The following is an 8,719-nucleotide window of genomic DNA, read 5'->3' as shown; positions in this document are numbered from 1 at the left end:
CTATATATCTAGTATTCCTTCTACTAAGAATGGAAATGATTTTGTATATCTAGTTGTCTAGTAATATTCTAAGATGGAAATATTGTCAACCTGCAAGAAGAATATTAGACCATAAGAAACTTCCAAAATCTTATTTTAAAGAGTGTGGGTGCATTTCAAGATCCCACAGACCATTATATCAGTTCAAGATAGTAGGTCCCTAATTCCATTCTGGTCTAGTCTTTGGCCACTATTGGACATCGAGCTCACCAAGTTCACTGCATTCCACTCCCATACTAATGGCCTGAGAGAGGTCTTCAATAAGATGATAGTTCACATACTAGGAATCTACAACTATGATCATGAATGAACATGGGATGAGAGTCTTCCCTATGTGCAACACAGTTATAACAAAATTCTCCATAGCTTGACTAGTCACAACCCCTTTCAAGTTGGCTCAGAATTTTAACCATTATGTCCCATTGATGTTGCACCGCCTTTTGTAACTACACATTAAGAATTTGCACATGTTTAAATCGAAGTTGATAAATCCACCAAGTTTATTGAACACATTTAGCACTTCCACTAGTAGTTTCATAACATATTGGTTGTAATAGATATAGACCTACAAATATATGAGAACACAAATATACCCAGAAATAACAAGATAGAAATAGATAAACTTATTTTTATTAATATCAAACCCTTGAGGTAGGGTAACACCATACAATCACTCCTTAAGGAAGGAGAACACTCCATAAGCCATATGTTTGCCAATACAATAATCCTTGACATCTCCCAATGGGAAGTCTCTAGCCTCTATATAGGCTTCATAGCTACATTACCATGGGTCATTACCATGCGTATCTCAATATCATATATCTAATACAATGGGATTATCACATTATTGATAACTACTTGTGGTCCCTTACATGATGTAGGTTAACCACTTCATTTATTAACTATGACCCATCACATTATTACATTATTCCCTTGGGTACTTCGCTCTATACCCCATAATATCCCCCCTAGGTATACTACATTCCACCACCCTTAAAAATGTTTCGTCCCCGAAACATAAGAAGAACAAAAATAATAAGATCTACTCAAAAGAGTAGTCCATCGGTACCATGCACGTGCATCTAGCCATCCTAGAGCCAAGTGATTACTCGATCTAGCTGGTGCCTCGATCGCTTGAGATGGGAGTTGATCTTGGCAATTCTTCTGTGTGGATGTGATGTGGGTTGATTTTCACACCGCTTTATCTTTCATGTAGGGGATTTTGTCCTTGTTGTTGATTCATTGCCATCTTGTTGGCTTTTTCTTGCTGGGTGATGTGGGTGGTGATATGCTGAAGTTTTAAATAATGGTGTATCTTTCCTTAATTCACCACCTAATGGAGCCTAATTGGTACCTAGTACATGTTGTGGCACCTGTGGTTGTTGCTTATCTTCCAGTATTACTTCAACCATAGATTCATCATCTGATGTGTCATTACCTACAACATCTTTTGCTTTAGCCTCCTTGGACTCTACCTGTTTATTGATAGAAATATCCTGTAATGTAATTTTCTTCCTTTTATACCAGAGCTTTAGGAATTTCATTTGCATATTAATATTGATAGTACTAATAGATCCCATCCAAGGTTATCCCAAAGAAACATCCCTATTATCCATATTTGAAGCATAAAAATCAGAATGCAATACATACTTATTCACAAAAAATTTCAAACCTTTATAAACTTGCACTTGCTCATTATTAACCTATGTGTGCTCCATTTTTTTGGATGGTACTTACAATATTTTTGCCAAATTAACATTTATAAAATTTTTCTTGCGACTAAGATTTATAGACACAATGATCTTACCCTTCTAAATACATCCATGATCTTATAATAAGGAGAGACCTACAGAAAATAACCCCTTACATGTCTCATTTTGTTGTTTTCTAGCATGAGACCATTTGTTGAAAAGGGGTTTTTCAATTTTTCATCTGAAAGTTTGGACAACTTCTCGTTGTCAAGTGAGCGCCACCATATGACAACCTCATCTTTCATCCCAAGGTATAATAAACATCTCAAATGTTTCAAAATGGTTCTCTTCAAATATTTTAGTAATTCTCCAATAGTCAGACCACTATTGTTTCTTGTAAAAAAATCCTTGCTAAAAGCCATGAAGAGGGTTTTGAAAAAAAATCACTTACTTGGCGAAAATTTAAAACGGCCACAATTCATTCAATATTGCTCAGAATCTTTAGTGACCTATTTTCAGAAATGGAACAACCATTATGCATCTTCCCATGTGATAGAAATCCCAATCTAGAAGCTCTGGAATTTCAGATTTGCATTGCAATTGTCCTTCCGTCACAAAAAATTCTGAAAAAGGAGATAATTTAAAATTAGCGATATCTCCCTCATCCGAACTCTGATTCGACCACTCTTTTTTTTTTTTAATTTAATTTTTTATTATTATTATTATTTTCAGTTTGGGTAATTTTTCAAGAGGATCCCATATATGCAATTATTTTCTCCAAATTCTTCACAAAAACTACAAAAATTGACTGGAGATCCGCCGTCCACGAATTTTCATCAGAAAAATTTCTACCACACAGCTGATTTTTAAATCAGTGATATTTCCCTCATCTAGACTCCGATTCAAGCAATTTGTTTTTTGAATTTGGGCATTTTTCAAAAAAAAAAAAAATCTAGAATCTCTGTAAAAAAAATCCTACAATTTTTTCCCCAGAAGTTTCAGATCTGATCTATAGTCTCGATGCCCCAAAAAATTCCTGCAAAAATAAAAATATAAATATTTCCCCTTTGCCCAAGAAAGTGCTCCGATATCACCTAGACTTGCAAATATATGATAATACAAATATACCCATAAATAACAAGATAGAAATAGATAAACTTCTTTTTATTAATATCAAACCCTTGAAGTAATGTAACATCATACAATCACTCATTAAGGAAGGAGAACACTCCACAAGCCATATGTTTGCCAATACAATAATCCTTTACATCTCCCAACGGAGAGTCTCTAGCCTATATATAGGCTTCATACCTAAAATACCATGGGTCATTACCATGCGTCTCTAAATACCATATATATATAATACAATGGGCTTATCACATTATTCCTAACTACTTCTGGTCCCTTACATGATGTGGATTAACCACTTTATTTATTAACTATGGCCCATCACATTATTACATTATTCCCTCGGGTACCTCCATGTGTACCCCATAATATTCCCCCCTAGGTATACTACAGATGTTGGGAGATTTTTGATATGGATGGACCAAACATGTGGGCACGATTCATCAAACATTGGGCGCCTACTCTAAAATATAATCCAAAGATCATTTTTTTCTAAATGGGTCATTTAGTATACATTTCCTACATTTGGATGATGTGGAGCTTATTCTAAAGTCACCATGTGTTAACGGAAGAAGTTTTCCTCAATTACTTAGATGGTATGTTAGGCTCAACACACTATTTGAAGTCCATCGCAAGCAATTGATTTGGGTAAAGTTACTTGGATTTCTATTAGAACTTTGGACTAGGAAGGTTATTCAAGATATTGTGAATGGTTTAGGAAAAATTGTATATTTGGACTCAAAGTGTCTTGGGGCCATGGATAGGTGAGTGACATGGTTCTTTATTGGGATTATTTTTTCAAGAAGGATTATTGCGAATATAGACCTAATGTTGGATTCTATTAGACATAAACATTGCCTAGACTTTTGGGGAATCTTGTTCTTTTGCTTGATACCATCACTCTAGACATGTAATGGTGAGGTTTCCTTTAAATTTTAACGGGAAGGCTGGAATATTTTATAGGGATTTCCCAAAAAGGTCTCTAGTGCTGACTTCTATTGAAGAGGAAGTGATGCATGGATTTCCAAGTAAAAATCACTCTCCTATTCATTCTTCACCAAATGGTGATTATGTCCAGCTAATTTTGTCGTCTACTATTTATCCCTTATCAATTAATGCTCTAAATGAGTCCCTTGACTTCTTCTAATCCAATCATTAAAATATTTTGATTCAACTGGAAGCCCCGAGTTTCCCCCATGATCTTGATTTCAACTCATTTCCTGCTGGTTTACCTAATTTAGAGCTTCTTCCAACTCAGGGAGTCGGCCCACTTGGTCATTTATGAGGTGTGCCTCTCTTGTCTTATTAGGATGATGATTCACCTATAAATACTGGTAATGTACCCGTTATTGACAAACTTGGTCCATTTGGGCCGTCCTCGCTTGTTTCTTCGCCTTAGAATTTTATTGGAATTGGTATCAGCTTTTTGATGGAGAATCCCTCTATGGACTTAGTGCCTATCGCCATTCACAAGGATCACGTCTCCTCACCTATCCCTTCCTTTAGTCCATGCTCTTTTATAAATTTTACCATTTGTAAAAAATGGGGGAGATGAAATAAGAGTATAAAGAGTAATAAATTTTCTTCCAAACAACTAAATTTCAATGCAGACAAAGACCTTTGTGACATTCCTATTGTTGATTCAGTATACTCTCAGGCCCTCAAATATTATGTTCCAGCAGCTAAATTTCCATCATGAGAATACTATCTCTAAATATTCAAGGGCTTGGGAATGCCTCTAAAAAATTATCCCTTCACAATATCCTTTGGACAGAGAAACCGAAGATTGTCTTCTTAAAGGAAGCTATGGTTATAGTGAAGCCTCAGTGACAATATATTTTATCCACATTCCCTAGTTGGTATATGGTCACCATTAGTTCTTGTAGGTTATCTAGTGGTTCGGTTTCTTTATGGGACCCTCTCTAAGCTAACTTAAAGTCATACAACGTTTTTGTGTGAATTTTATTATTTGGTGTTGTCCATGTATACCAATGTCATATCCATTTTCTCAATATTTATGCCCTATTGATGAGCCCCAGAAATGGGTGATTTTATGGGCTCATTCTTCCTCTTATTTCGACTTAATCCACCATTCTCATTAGTTTGTTTCATGTGTTTGAATATATTTATGCTAATAGAGTGAATTGGCCTAGTCACTTTGCCATGTAGTCTAATGTGTGTTTTATGTAGATTTTTTGGACAATTTTGGACAAAGACAAGGAATTTATGAGCAAATGGCAGCCAAACTCGAGAAAAACAGGGAAGAGAACTTGTAGGGGGGGGATGTCTCCTTCATTAATGACCCCTTTCCTCGAATCATCCATCAACAACTCAGAGCACAAAGGCCCACATTGATGATTCTAAGGGGCAGCTGAGCAAGTCAAGTAGGGTTGTTGTTTATCTTCAGCTCTAAGAAGCAGAGTTCCTTGATTTTAGGAGGATTTTTGGGAGTCCCCATTTGTATAAACAAGAAGGCTTAGAGCCTCAGTAGGTTAGCTAGTTCTTAGTATATTTTCACACCTTTGTGTAGCATTGTGTTCAACTCATTTTTGAGCACTTTTTGGAGAACAATTTATGTAATGTAACTGCTATTTTTGATAATGAATATGAAACAGTTTTTGAGCCAACACTAATCTCCTTCATAGGGCTGAAGCTCTTAGGTTAGGGCCCAACCCAAGTTTCCCAACACCTCCTACTATGTACTTATATGCTTTTGTTTCAATTCACGAGTTAATTTCTATTGCATAGATTCACTGTATTTTGTTAGATTAGGTTGCTTTTGATGGTTAGTATAGTTGTTTTTGTTTCAATTTGGTTATGTAAGTTGTTGCAGTTACAGAAAAAGATCCAAAAAGGCTAATAGCAGGCCTTGATCTCCTTGCTCCCTTCCTGGGGCTATGATTTGAGGTCAAGGCACTACTGCTGCCACCAAAAACACAGTTTTTGCTCTTCCATGCAACTGCTAGTGTGACATTTTGATTTGGAAAAGTTAATATTGGTTCAAATTCAATTGCTTATATCATTTCATGTCCTTTGACCACCGTTCTCTTCCATGCTTTTCTATTCATAAGGTATTTTTCAACATTTTCTGGTTGTAAGTCAGAAATTAGGTCAAGCTAGACGAAACTCTGTTTTTTAGTTCTTTCTTTGGTCAGTTTTGATAAGTAAATGTGTAGATATCTTGCAGGACATCCCAACTCACCATCCCTCCATAAAATAGCTAGCACGAACTCACTTCTCCTTAATTTCCTAGCTCATTCACAACATTTCGCCAATCTGCCCTAACTTTTGCGTTTTTTCCATAAAGTTGTTTTCTTGCCCTTTGAACAAATCCAACCATCACGTTCATCCTTGATATTCTTTTACAAGTTCTAGACATCTCAAAACCTTCATCTAGCCTTCAGTTCCCCTTTCCCATCATTTTGGCACCTTTGAAACTCCAAAAACAACTTTCGGCCTCCTCTTGTAGATCCTCCTGTAGATCCCCTGCAGCCTCTTGTAGAATTTCCTATGAGTGATTTTTCGAAGTTCGATCGAAATGAAAGTCTTCAAAAAGGTACTAGGGGCTTCTTATGACCTCTTCACACCTTCTTCACCCTCTGAAAAAGCTAACTCCATCTTCCTTTTCCACCAAGCCTCTGCACAATCACAACCAGATAAATCACAAGCATAATAATTTCACATAAAAACACTGAAAAGTACAAAAAGATGATTTCTTTTCATTTCTTTTCACAAGTATCTTGAATAAATGAAATTTAGATTTTCAGTAGTCAATGGCCCCATTTCAGTAGTTTCCATCTCTTTTCTGGCAAAAGTAGGGTTAATGGGTAAACTAGGGTTTGCTAGGGTTTGCGTTCCATTTCAGTTTTTATTCTCTTTCTGCACATAGAATAGCCTCTGTAGAGTTAGTTTACTTCCATTGCAGTTAAAAGCTTCTTCTAAGAACTCATAGAATTTGGCTTAAGCTCCTAGTGAACTTGCGCCAGCTGATTAAGTGATAGACTGCAGTAAGAGCTAGTACTTGTGCATACAACACTATCGCTTCCAAGTTTGTTACGAACTACCGGGTTGATAAAAGTAAATAAGGAAGCCCAAAGAGTTGTAGCATTATTTCTACAATACTGGAGCCCACCATATTTTTTCCACAGTTGCCTGGGAAGTGTCAGAGTATTTTTTGATTACTTCTTTCTTCTATTTTCTATTGCAACATTCTGCTAAGTAGTTTATTTCAGCAAAAGTAGAGTAGTTGTTTCATTTCCATTCTACAATTTCAATTCTACAAAAGTAGATTAGGCATTTCCTGCTTTCATTTCAATTCTGCAATTTCCATTTCAGCAAGCATAGATTAGTCATTTTCTGCTTTCATTTCAATTTTTCAATTTCCATTTCAGCAACCATAGATTAGACATTTCCTGCTATCATTTCAATTCTACAATTTCCGTTTCAGCAAGCGTAGATTAGGCATTTCTTGCTTTCATTTCAATTCTGCAATTTCATTTCAGAAAATTTATTTTAGTAGTTGAAATTTTTCATTCAATCCATTTCAGTTTTTCAGGTGCAAGTAGAAAAAAAAAAAAAAAAAATCACCCAAAAAGAGATTTCCTTTCATGCCTCATAGGAACAGAGACAATTCAAGAAAAATCCTACCCAACACCCCCACCACATCACTAAGTCACCCTTCTCTCTTCTTTGGTGGCAGTGATCCAGAAGAATCTATAGGTGAACGTCCAGAGATATACAAAAATCTTATAACAGAAGAAGAGTAAGAAACCATTCCTCCTGAGACCATGGCTGAAAATAAAAACATTAGAGGAAATGGGGAAAGAATAGAAGGTGCCTTTCCTATCCGGGAGAGCAATGGGGACACTAAAATGAAAAACATAAGTCCTTCAACCTTACCTCACTTCCATGGATTGACTACCGAAGATCCTAATACCTTCTTGTTTGAATTTGTTGTTCTTTGTCAAACCTATGACTATGCAGAAGATGAGAAGAAATTTAAATTGTTTCCTTCTACCCTCAAGAATGTAGCATTGCGCTGGTTCATGGGGTTACCTGGAAACAACATCACAACTTGGGCTTAGATGCACCTGTTATCACTTAGAACTAAAAATTTGATGCATATAATTCTCTGTCCTAAGTCCGATGACAAAGGTCTGTGTTAAGTTGATTTCATTTTATTTTTCCTCACTTAGGATTTGGAGTTTTAAAAGTTTTTAACTCAAACCATACTCGACTCCTATTGGTTCTCCTCCACCCATCATTGTTCCATAGCCATGTCTTGTCTTATCCGAGTCACCGTGTCTTTTAGTGATTTCGCAGCGTAATCCCATTTGCCAGTTTCGCAGCGCAATTATGGTTAATCAATTTCGCAGCGAGTCATGATTAGGCCGTTTTGCAGCGCATCATTAGAATTTAAAACTAACAGCGCTGCAAAATCATGGATTCGTGCATTTCGCAGCGAATCTTTCCCGAAATGTCAAGTCCGTTAGGTGAGTCACCAGTTGTGTCCACTCATGTCAGTTTATGTACCCCTCGTCTCACGTTTGAATGCTCATTTGCCACTACCCCACCAATAGATCTGTTAATATGCACAGAAATATCATTCCCAAGAGATTTTACCGTGCATAGACCTTAATGATGGTCGTAAGTGCTGCATGAGCGACAAATCTGCCTGATTATGAATTAAAGCGTTTTAATGAAAGAATTTGAATTTCAAGCGAGGCTGATTTCAAGCGAGTCTGATTACAAGCGAGGCTGAATTAAAAAGGAGCGGAATCACCATTTCAACCGGAGCTGTTAGACTTTGTGTGTGAAGATCCCGAAGGAAAAATGGAGAAAAAAGAGCACAGATCCGGTAA

This window comes from Pinus tabuliformis, chromosome 2_2 (genome assembly GCF_031772625.1).
Source record: "Pinus tabuliformis cultivar Carrire ecotype Pingquan chromosome 2_2, CPIR1, whole genome shotgun sequence".
NCBI lineage: Eukaryota > Viridiplantae > Streptophyta > Pinopsida > Pinales > Pinaceae > Pinus > Pinus tabuliformis.
Note: the sequence above shows the minus strand (reverse complement) of the source record.